The sequence below is a fragment of the Ornithodoros turicata genome, chromosome 5, assembly GCF_037126465.1.
Source record: "Ornithodoros turicata isolate Travis chromosome 5, ASM3712646v1, whole genome shotgun sequence".
NCBI lineage: Eukaryota > Metazoa > Arthropoda > Arachnida > Ixodida > Argasidae > Ornithodoros > Ornithodoros turicata.
In genome coordinates this window covers 71,468,888-71,481,253 of record NC_088205.1, presented here as the reverse complement: position 1 = coordinate 71,481,253, position 12,366 = coordinate 71,468,888, and the positions used below count along the sequence as shown (strand labels likewise).

General features: G+C 44.3%; 1 protein-coding gene across 3 annotated transcripts in view; it reads right to left on the bottom strand.

Moving 5' to 3' along the window:
• Positions 1 to 12,366, bottom strand: part of LOC135394712 (teneurin-m-like) — a 469,443-nt gene that overhangs the window by 436,264 nt on the left and 20,813 nt on the right. For all 3 annotated transcript variants that reach the window (XM_064625589.1, XM_064625591.1, XM_064625590.1), the window contains exon 2: positions 2,560 to 2,594. The gene's annotated coding sequence lies outside the window, so the exon portion shown is untranslated. The remainder of the gene's footprint in view (positions 1 to 2,559; positions 2,595 to 12,366) is intronic.

The following is a 12,366-nucleotide window of genomic DNA, read 5'->3' as shown; positions in this document are numbered from 1 at the left end:
TGTTTCTTTAATGGCTATATATATATATATATATATATATATCAATCTCACTAATCTGACTCACTGACAAACGCCTGTGGCGTGCACGTACCGATTATGACGTCATGTACCAAACCTATTTAAGTAATGTGTAACCAGCTACGCATCTTTTGTCGTGACGAAGACAGTGCCACTGTCGAAACGTCGACCCCTTGCCCATTTCACTTTTTAACGTCTCCCTCTGTAATAAACTAGTGTTTGTAACTTCCCTAAAATCTGTTTCCACGTCTTCCTTTGAACTTATATATATATATATATATAGTCACATTCAAAAGCAGATCAGGGCTTTCAATAGGGTTCGAGCGATTTTCTATTGAGTTTGAGTTTGATTATAGAAAAAAAAATCACGGAAGATATTGAATTCATCACCTGACGTTCTGCTACTCCCACAAAGGAAATGAAATGAAATGAAAAAGAAACGATGAAGATAAAAGTAGAAAAACAAAGCATAAAGTTAGCATAAAAGCTCTGGTCCTGATAGCATGAATTCTGGAGCAAGTACAGCATCTCGTCTTCCGGATCGCAATTCCTCCAAATTTTCGTCACCTAGCCATGAAATTTGCTCCCTAGCACTGCGATTAGTCCCTAAACTTGGCCTAAAATTCCGTGCATTCAGTCCTGAAAGCAACGAATGGTTATGGCAAGGCATCTAGTTTCCAAAAGGGCTAAAATTACTCTGGACATAAAACTAGAATGCAACAAAGCTCATGTAGATTCGAATAAGGTAACAGTTTCTTGAGTTTGAAAAAAGATGAAAGACAAAACACGAAGTGGACTGGACATGACCAGTCTCGTGGTTTGTGCCGCCGGCTCAGTTCCCTTTCCGCCGCTGTTACACACAGCTGCCGAAATAAATATCTCATTGATGGTTATGAGTCGTGTTTTGTCTTTTCTCTTTCCGCAGGCTGAAGACAACGTTGCCTTCTTAAAACTACTCCTTCTCTGAAAGCACACAGACCACTATCCTCAAGAGACACTTCAACCTCCTAACCCCACATAATCCCACGTGAAACAAGACGACGAAACATATACCACTGTACCGACACCTAATCTCTCTTGTCCTATAAATATCCATTCGCATAATGAAATCAGGTTATTACGTCACGGCCTTCGATTCTTGCTATGATCCAGTAGAATCTGCCTCCGAGCCTCGAGTGAACGAAACTTCATTCCGTGCACTTCTTATTAGCCCGGTGACATCTCTATTGGATCGGTCGGGGAATGATCGGCCGCTCGAGCATTTCTCCTGTCAGCGTTTCTGTTTCTTACTTTAATGCCTTCTCTCAGCGAACAGGTCCCCATTATGTTTGATGGAGAAATGCAATATTGCCGCTGGATAACGACGAGGCGTACCGTTTCTACTCCTCGCCCCCTCTCTTTATTTGCCTTTTGTTCTTACAAAGCGAAGAAATAAAACCCATGACACGATGAACCGTGTTCGGTATTGTCTTTCTGAGACGCAAGAAGCGAGCTGTTATTATACACCCAGGTGCTTGCCCGGTAATACTGCTGCGGGCGCCAAGGTTGTTTCAACGTCGAGCTTGAAAGTTATAAAAAAATGCGTCAATTTACGTAGCTATAATCTCTACCGTGAGATGTAAACTGCGTGTGGCGCCCTGCAAGCTAGTCATTACTTAGTCATCTTTAGCCAAAATTAATTAGGATATCGCTTCAGGATGTTGCCAGCACAGACATAACGTGTCCTTGACCTAGAACATACTGTCATTGAAAAAACAGGCGTGCCCCTAATTAAAAAAGTTAAATGTTTGTACGACATTAACGTATTTAATCTATGAAGCTATAACGTCTATATAGTGAGTGCGGATACTCTGCGATATTCATGTTGGTGAACGTCTGTGAGCGCAAAATATATATATATATATATATATATATTGGGTTGAATTCAAACTCTGAAGACAATAACATGTTATACCTTGCTTGTCACATCTTTTCCACACATTACTTCTTCCTAGGACGTTCAAACGCCGTGAAACATCTTTTCGTTGCATGATGTAAAAACCCCCAAGACTAGGGAACACGAAGGAACAGACACAAACACGAACATGACGCTGAGAAGGCGTGTTAGCTTAGCTCAATTGGTAGAGCCCTGGACCGGCAATCCAGAAGATGTGGGTTCGAGTCCTACAGCTGGCTAACCTTTTCAGTGACTTTCATATTTCATCGTTACAAACACGAAGTCTCTTTTTCACCACCATCTTCACCAGCTCGCTTGCTTCCTAGCCATTTCATTTTTTTCATTATCTTTTCGTTGTCATTGTCAAGAATATCGAATCTCTTTGCATAGTATACACACTGCTTTGTATGTATTTCCTTTTTTTTTTCCTATGCTGTTTCATTTTCACTTCCTCTCTTGTCCTCTTCCGGAACATTAATTCTTAAGAGCTCCATCGTCATCCTTCCGCTCCAAATTAAAGATTCTACGCAACACTGGGGAATGACCTGGAACACAAATACGAGAGACCGCGGAGCTTAATTAAGGATTCCTTCATTAAGACTCACCGGGCCAAAGCTGCACGCCGAACAATCGGAAGTTTCTGAAAAAAGAAAAAGCAAAATATCATATAATCAGTGCTGTACTGTACAAACGTAGCAAAAAGCTGAAACCCCTGGAGGCGCTAGGGGTTGCACCTCCTTACCCAGAGTCCCAGAAGGAATTAAATACGACCCAGAGCTGCATTATTGCCCCTTCGAAGTGCAAATTAGTCTGCCGTATTGGAAACGCGAGTCCACCTTCGTAAGATGTTCGGTGCTGATCATTTCTGGGATCAGTGCTGGGCTTCCAATTTGGTTATCGCGGTATCACTTTCGAAAGACGTGTCTCTAATCAGCGCAGAGCGTATAAACTGGATAAAGACTAAAAATAAATTCAAAGAAGGTATAAAACTGTAAAATTAGTCAATAAGCATTCACTCTAAATTAGCTACGTTGCTCGAAGACTGTTACTGGGCATTAGCACCGAACTAGACGTGGAATAAGTGTGCTGGTGTACTAGATGTGTGTGGTAAAGTCGGATGGGAGAAGGATTTTTTAGCTATAAAAATTTTACGCACGTCTCATCGCAAAAATACATCGGTAAGGTCATATCTATACCGATAAAAGTTCAATAGACATAAACCAAATTTAATAAAATTTCGACTTTTTGGAAAAGCCTGCTTACATAAAAATCTTCCAACTAATATAGCGGCATAAATGCCGACTATATGGGTGGGAGATAAACTTCGTACTATAAAGAGCTTAAGCATTTGCACACGTTGTGTTGTGCTGCACGGACTCTTCATGTGCCACGCTCAAACTCGGGGCCTCGAACTAACCACGGCAGAATTTTCTATATTCCCTTGTTAATTTGCTTATGGCGCTCCTCACTCCTCGTCACTACACGGATTTATTGTTGTCGCTTATGTCCCATCACAAACAGCAACAAGACGAATGTAGGGCACAGTTCCCGGCCCAGAGGTCGGCCCAGGACGCATACTAACCCCCCCCCCCCCCCCTGTCACCCACTCCTTCCTGCTGTCCTCTCTCCATCTGTCCACGTCTGTACGCCGCTCATAGTCACAATTGCTTCGCGGCGCAAACACTGAATTTCAAAAACAACAACAACTTTATATATTGATAATGATTGGAGAGTTTCATCGCCAGGCCCATCACATTATCCTGTTATACACATGTGTTGTGTGTGTACGTATGTTGATCAGTAACGATGATCATCAATCCACGATGAGATTTCGTGTGCAACTTAACACACCAGACGCTGGCATGACGCAACTACTGTGCCTATAACCTGCACTGATACACGCCGATGTAACAGCTGCTCCCACCTGCTTCACAAAGAGTGACAAAAAAACGATCGCTATGCACTCTCACTGACTCTATGCAGACCGAGACCAGTCCTTCATAGGAAACATCGAAGTCTGATTCTTCTTTGAAAGCGGAGACATTTTGCCCGCAGACATTGAAAAGTGTGCAGTCCTTGCACCGTAATGTGTGCACGGGTTGCAGATGACGCCACTCTCACTTCTGTGGTCTGTACGCAAAGCTGGATTCATGGCACTTGAATATGCACACCCATAACGCAGCTCAAAATGCCAACGGTGTGCATTGCGCGGTTGCGAGATCGCAGTGTGTAGGAGCAGCAGGCACATACCGGCTACAAAGACATCCAGTCTTCATACGCGTACTTGTGCAATAAATTCGTCTACACATCGAAAGGAATAAATGGACCCCATTCTTGACCACCCGTCGGAGTGCTTCGTGTATGCCGTATATTATACAGCTCTTAGAGGCATAATGCGCATTACTGTGAAGCTTTGAACGTGCGCAGAGTATTTTAAATGACGCTGGCACTTTGGACTGATGCTCATATAATTAGGAGCATCTTCTTTCTTTTCTTATTCTTTTTTTGCGCTAGATTAATCTGTGCGGTGTATTGATTTTGCTATTGAGCGTGCCATGAAAACAGGGGTAAATTGCGCCGCGGAAATTATCGCAGCCTCTCATCGCCGGGCGGAAATTAGCCTGGATCCCGAGGGCATTTCTGTTACCTTTGCTTTAAGTAGTCCAAGATGAAGCCGGAACGAATCTAACTGGCCCAGAGATGGCACAATCTCGACAACAGTAGAGCCCAAAGATTTTCCTGTGTTGTCTCTCCATCTTTCTTACTTTTCATTACTTTTTTATTCCAATGCCAGCTACGGGTACGCGAGAGGTTCTACGTGTTCTACGGTATTTTATTTATCGCTATGCGAACAGTTAATTTACCCAGTGTAGTCAGATCAAGTGGCAGCTTTAGTGGTAGCTCGGGGTTGGTAAAACGATAGCTGGTCGGTTGGGACAACTTTTTTCCGCGAGTTGCAGTTTTCCAATAACGTATTGCTGTGCCTGTTAAAACGTTTTCCTGTTCCGCATTTAGTCCATAGCGTCAGATTAGCCAGACTGAAGGATACTACCAAGACGTGCCTTAGGCTTCCTCCGCTCCTCACGCTATCTCTGCTGTGGTTTTTTAACTCTGGTTCAACGAAACTTCGATGACGAACCACGTACTTCATTACTGCGTAATCGAGCTCGTTTATAGTTGTGTGCATTAACGTTTTGGAGAAAATAAAGCGGTCTTATAATAACGTAATAGTGTTTTATCATAAGGTTATTGTATTAGCTGTATTCTTTTGATATGCACGTCACGCGCGTAAGAAAGTTCTGGCTATACGAAGAAGAGGCAACGCTTTATCGCAAAACAAAACGCAAAGATTCACCGACTAATACGTCCTATAACAACAATCGTTAGCAGTATCATTATTTCTTTTTTCAAACACGACGTCCATGGCAACATGCTAACACGATACGCGTACACATTGAAACAACCGTAAAGTGTTCAAAGAAGAGTCCCTGATCGTGGGGTATTAACCGAGGAGATTAATTTTAATTCGATGGGTCAGAAGGTAATTACTCGTGTGCGAGGGCCATTAATAACGGTACAACCTTATCGTGTATGAAACAGACTACTTAATATTGGCTTCATCACGTACGAGTATCGGCGTTAGTTTGCTATCTTACTTTTTTTCTTAGGGGAGGGGGGGAGGGGATATACTACGCCAATGAAGTGCAAACGTAGTAGCTCATTATCCTATTTTTGCAGCCGAATATTATCGACTTTTGCTGAGCTCACCTTCCTTGTTGGAACTTTTTAAAGGGTGCACCAAAGTGCAAAACTTTCCCCTTCGCGGAATGGAAGATGCAGTTACTTTGACATGAATACAAAAGGAACCGGGACACATTCGAAACCGCAATTTACGCTCGCGAGAGATCGTTCGAGGAGAGCAATGACAGCCTGCTCTCCCTACTTGCACGGTTTCGTTTGCGCATAAATCGTGAACGACGCAACGGATGGTTCCCGTTCCTTTTGTATTCTTGTCAAGGTAACAGAGTCTTTCATGCCAGGAGGATAAATATCTGCACTTCGGTGTCCCTTTGCGGGGCTATACGAAATAATGCGCTTCCAGTCCACTTGGAACTGCCTTCATTAATTCGCATAAGCGTTTATATTACGTTCGCAACGGTGAGCTAGAATGTCTTCAGGCTAAGTTAAAACCTTCGAATAATCGGGAGTTTTAACGGATCAGAAGCACACTACGAAAACGATACGATAGAGGAAGCTGTCGAATCAAAGATGACCAACGGGACGTCAGCCCATTGAGGGGAATAACGCGACTGGTTTGTCGTGAAAAGAAAGGTTGCACGACAGCGACAGTGTAGCTTGCAGTGACAAGCTACCAGTAGACACCAGTTTAACAGAGGCGAGTTTAATCACTCGAATGTGCGGTGGTTTCACAGTGCCCGTCTGCAACTTCAGAGATCCCTGAACCGTCTTGATCGCCGACCCTTTGACATAGTGAAAGTGCTGTGCGAAGTGCTGGGCCAGTGATCCATCGTCCGAGTGCACCGCGCTCACTCATAACCTTCGTTAAGAGCATAGCGGAGTTTCGTCTTCGTAGAAGTTTTTTTTTTCTCTCTCTCTCTCTCTCTCACTATGTCTAGGGTAGCTTGTCCTGCCGTAAGCGGGATCACATCTCCACATTTGGGGGTAGGGTACCGCAACACCGAGGTGAAACACCCCATATCATCGTCATCATTTATTGTTGTTGTTGTTGTTGTTGTCTCCACATTTTTTCTCCTACCACCATCGTCATCGTCATCATCATCGTCGAGTTTATGCAAACCGAAATATACAGCAATTCCTTTTCTGTAAACATGCACCGAAAAAAGGCGCACGGTCACGCACGATCAACCGGTAGGAAATTTAAGAGCCTCGAAAGACCCACCCACAAACGCGTTTTGGAGTAGCCAGTCCTGGCTGGGTCGGGACTAACATCTCCATATTTTTGTTTTCATTTCCGATTCCAGCCACGAAAAAAAAAGGGGGACGGGCGCCGCCATCTTGATTTCTTTTTCTTGTGCGTGTACAGTATGCATGTCGCTGGTGCTTGAGTAGATCAGTTTCCTGTCGCTCTTTGCCACACTCTCGATCGAATTTATTATTGATGTAACTTTGCCCTTTTCAATATAAAAACATTTTCCTTTGTCAGCGGCGAAACATCCCACTACATCATTATTACTTATTTGTTTTTGCTGTTGTTGTCCGTTTCTGAACGTAGTGGTCGACAAATATTCTGCTTTAAACGTTAATATTCGAAACGGCCTTCACGGCGACAAGTGACACCGTCGCTTCCGAACACTGGCTCGTACTGCAAAAACGCTCCCACTACGCATAGCCTATGTTCTTTAATGCATAGACCACACGAAAACCATTTCTTACGATGCAAAAGGCTCAAAGGACGGGGACAGAGCACCAGAGACAAGTGGCAGTCTCGTTTCAAGTTTGCAACAACAGACATTCCACAGTGTCCGCGTTGAACGACTAATAGAGTCATCGAGCGTTTCGAACACACTCCCTTTCTTGCTTCGTTTCCTCCCGTTTGGAGAGGAGCGGCGACTATACTATTGGCAATCGAACTGCAATGACACAACGCTCCAGTCGGACACGAGAAACGGCGTCGGCTCCGAGGAATGAGCTGAATTTTAACGATCTCCACACGTCTCGAATTCCAACGCTTGGAATCCCGTTTATCCGCTTTCTCCTTGGGCTGCACTGTCCTTTGTATGTGGATGTGGCGGTGCACGGGGACTCCTTTGTAACGTCACGCATTGGGTGCTTTCTCTGGAAACGTACGTGAACCGCCTTACATACATGCAGAGTATGCCGATACTAACAAAGTTTTTCGCTCCCTGTTCACACGGCTGTGCTTGTTCGAGTCTCATTTATTAGACCTACTAATCAGTACACGCCTTGGCTGACCGGATGAATAAGATCACTGACACACCGTTCACGCTGGCCTCGGTACTAGGTCCCTGCAGTAGCTGCCACTCCTGCCACTGCACGCCTGCCCCTTCAGTTTCGGCTTGCCGTCTAATTATTCGTAGCCGGTGTGCTGCCCGTGCCAAAGCTTTCTGACTTTTTATGCGTTTTCTACATGCATTGTTGTTCATTGATGTACATACAAGGAGGCACAGCGAGTGTAGTTCACGGAGAAAAAGACAAAAGTTTGGTAGGTCAAATTACATGATGACAGCCAGGAAGTACTTGCCACGTGACATCTCCCAGCAAAAATATACTCAACTGCACATAATTAGAACACCTTACAAAATAACAGAAATGAAGCTGCTCTCGCGAAACGGAGTGCATCATTCAAAATATGCTTGTTCGTTCTCATTCCCGAACAAAATGGCTAGACTAGAGGTTGTCTTCCTCGGTAATACGCACTGACGAACAACCCACGACAGACCACAAGGAGGAAAAGTTAGATGCTTCGTGTTTCTATTGTTCGCCATGCAACAAGTGAGAATATCAGCGCACTTTCAACTGCACGTCACAGTTAGCTAAAAAGTGGCTCTTGTTGAAAAGGCTCCAGTATAGGGATCCGAATCCACACCCTCGGATTTCTCACTCATTGAGCCTTTTCATTCTTTGTCATTCTTTCCATTTCATTCTGCCATTATTTAACCGAAGTATGCAGTTGGGCGTCCTGAGGCTTAAGTGTTGCTTTGACATATGCTTCATCGCCTTATCTGTACTACTATGTTTCAAAGTTGGCTGAATACGACGCGCTAATACGACGGAGTAATACGACGGAATAATACGACGGGATAATACGACGGAATAATACGACGGGATAATACGACGGGATAATACGACGGGATAATACGATGGGATAATACGATGGGATAATACGATGGGATAATACGATGGGATAATACGATGGGATAATACGATGGCTAATACGATGGGATAATACGATGGCTAATACGATGGCTAATACGATGGCTAATATGATGGGATAATACGATGGGATAATACGATGGGATAATACGATGGGATAATACGGTGGCTAATACGACGCGTACAGTCGTGAGCAGTTTCTACAAAGTTTCTATTACCTGTTCATAGCAGCTGCTTTACGAAAGCTTCCACGAAACGACGGGGAAAAGGAGTTGGCTTCCAGTCACGTTCGCGTCTTCCCGACATTCCCTAACGTAGTTTAGTGTAGTTTTGCTTTTAATCCATCCTCACAGTAGGATAAGTGCATATAGCTGCTCGCCCCCCGCCCGAGGAAATTATCGTACCCGTTTACCACATTCCTTCATTTCTCTAGGATACCCGAGGGGACGATCCGATACGAGAATTATCACTCAGCGAGAGCTCTCCGACAGTTATTTCTAGGTGCAGCAATTGGAGGAACGTGACGATCGCCCAGCGTAACGTGGGTCTCCCCATTAGGGTTATTTGCGCCTCCGCGGGCGACCTTTGCCGCCGACTGCATACCAATTAGCGACGGAGCAGGCAACATTTCTGATCTAATTCGGAGCCTCAGACGCTACCCCGCAAAAAGTGCGTGCCGTAATTATATTGAAGCCAGGCAAAGTCCCCTTTTTAATCTTACGCACGCGCAATGAAGACAATAATAATTGGCAATTGAATTTTCATTTTATTTTTCAACGCACCGAACTAAAGTATTTTCATGACCGTGACATCGTCACTCCTCAGTCAAACAGGTTGTTGTCGTTGTTCGCGGTCCTAATCACTCCACTCCAGAAATCACACTTAGTGGCTGACGTCACCTCACACATCGTCATTATCATCATCTCTGTAACTGTGTGTGTTTTCGTACGAGGTTCTGGAGGAGTTGGTGACACCAGCAGCACATTACGGTTTAGCGCTGTGTATCAACGTAATTGTCAAATGCCTTCATTCCATATGTGCACTATGTGTCTTGTTGCGGAATGTTTAGCGCACTTGGCCAGTAATATATTGAACATCTTTGTCATTCGTGAACTTCTCGAACACCAGGGACGGTCCGCCTAGCTAGACTTGTCTCGAAAAATGCGTACATCAATATTAGCGCTGACTGCAGATCGATGGACACCGCACGATATGCTGCCACATGCATATAGGGAAAAGACGCCGAGAAAAGCAGCTTTTTTTTATCCCGTGTGAGCTCCGCGAAGCAACTGTGGCTATGAGCGCCGCACAGATGTGGACAAATGGATAGAGGACAGCAGGAAGGAGTGGGGGACCGGGGGGTTAGTATGCGTCCTGGGCCGACTTCAGGGGGAACTGTGCCGACATTCGTCTGGAAAATCTTCGGAAAACTCAGGGAAAACCTCAGACATCGTAGCCGGTGGTACGATTCGAACCCACCACCTCCCAGTTCTTCAACACGACCTTGGCTACCACCAACGAAGGGGACGCCTTAACCCGTTCGGTCATGCCGCTGGTAAGAAGAAAAACAGCTTTGTTTTCAACAGCACCTGGGAAGTCAGTGTGTTATTCGTTCAAGTATTATATCAAAAATTATGTCTGTTTCTAATCTATCCCTCTCATGAAACAGGCGCAACTTTGCAAGGAACATATTCGTTAACAACAACAATAAATGACGAAAAAATGATGACATGGGATGTTTCGTTATAGAACCCATTTAGCTTTAACATTTCGTTAAACATTAACATTACGTTTCGCCGCCGTGATGATGTAATCTGCTAAGTTTCTATCCCCCCATGATGATCCAACATACTATTGCTTATTGTGCATGTGTGCCCGTCACTTTACTCCACTTGTTTTGCGAATCAAGATCATAGCTCGAAGACAGAACAGCGCTATGGCTTTCCAAAATCGTCTCCCGGCAGTAACTGTGATTCATCCAAATCAGTATGGCTATTATAATTGTGTAGATATCGGGAAAATAACGTACCCAGGCAGCACAATGTACGGAAAGTCGAGTGCAATGGGGGTGGACGGTATGTGTCTTATCAATGTTCTTTAGTTTCACGGGTCTGCTCAAGACGTTCTTCTACCCTCCACCCCTATTGCACTCGACTTTCAGTACGTTCCTAAGCAGCACAATGTACTGAAAGTCGAGTGCATTAGGGATGGACGGTATGCGTCTTGTTAATGTTCTGTACTTTCATGAATCTGTTCAAGGCCCTTCACCTACCCGTCCACCCCTATTGCACTCGACTTTCAGTGCATTTTGCTGCTTGGGATTGTGCTGCCTGGGGTAGCAATCAGCAAGTATATCAACATTTCTTTTTCGTTTCTTTTTTTAAGTCTCTCGTCTCGGCTGCGCGAGTCATCAAATATCTCTCCAACCATCTCCCGTCTAGTCACATTCTCCCTTTTTTTTTATCTGATAACATTACAGACCAAAATCAAAATAGCGATAGGATGACATAATAGTGCGTGATATTCAACCCGGGACAGGACCCTTTCTTTCCAATCAAGCTTCTGCTCCACTCGCCGCCTTCAAATACAAAGCCCATTAGCGTGGACTTCCACTTACAGCTTACGTAAACACCGAGCAAAATCAACACCTCGTTAACGCCCAACCATCGTCTCACTTACACGCAGAAAAAGGTTCCCATACGTGAACTATCACCCCCTAGCATCTCGCGTTATTGTCTCCGACGCTCTCATTTCAAACAAAGTAGAAAAGAAAGCAGAGACAGGTTATAAGAAACGTACATACGAGGGACATTTTTAAGGGCTTCTCGGCAAGTAATAGGTTCATTATGAAGATGAAACATAGGGGGGAAGAAAAAGGTTCGTACAATGGAACGAAAGTGAAAGAGAGAGAGAAGGAAAGAAAGAGGGGAGCGTGTCTCTGGGCCATTTGTGGCAGTCGTTATTCGAAGCAGCGCGTATCCCGGAAAGAAATGCAGCTCAGTAATAATTAGACGTAAATGAGCACATCGTTAGTTGAAGCCTCCGCGTCTCGACCATTATTTTTGCTTCCCGCAGAAAGGAGGTTGTTCCCGTCCTTTGCTTCGGGAAGGTATAGGATATGCGGAAAGCGGAGAAAGGACTTGCTTTTCGCGTCTCAAGTGAAATCATGTGGGAGATGGGGTTTTCGCATGATTGGTTTGATTAAAATCTCCGATAATAATGGTGACACTGCTTTCATGCTTCGTGTCATAGTAATTGGTATCTGTTTATTTCTGCTTATATTCGGGGGAGCTTTTCGGGTCACACACAAAGCAAGGTAGTGTGGAGCAATAACAATAGTGGTGATTCTTCTAATTTGTAATTAATTGTATTCGCCGAAAAAAAGAAACACGAGGGTGTAGACTCCATCAACGTGGATGCTGGCTACTCCACAGTATTTATATGCCGTATGCTCGTGAAAAGTCACGAAGCCAAATTCCTAATATATTCGTGAAATTAGGATTGTTGAATTTATCGCCGTCTTTATCGACAGCTCC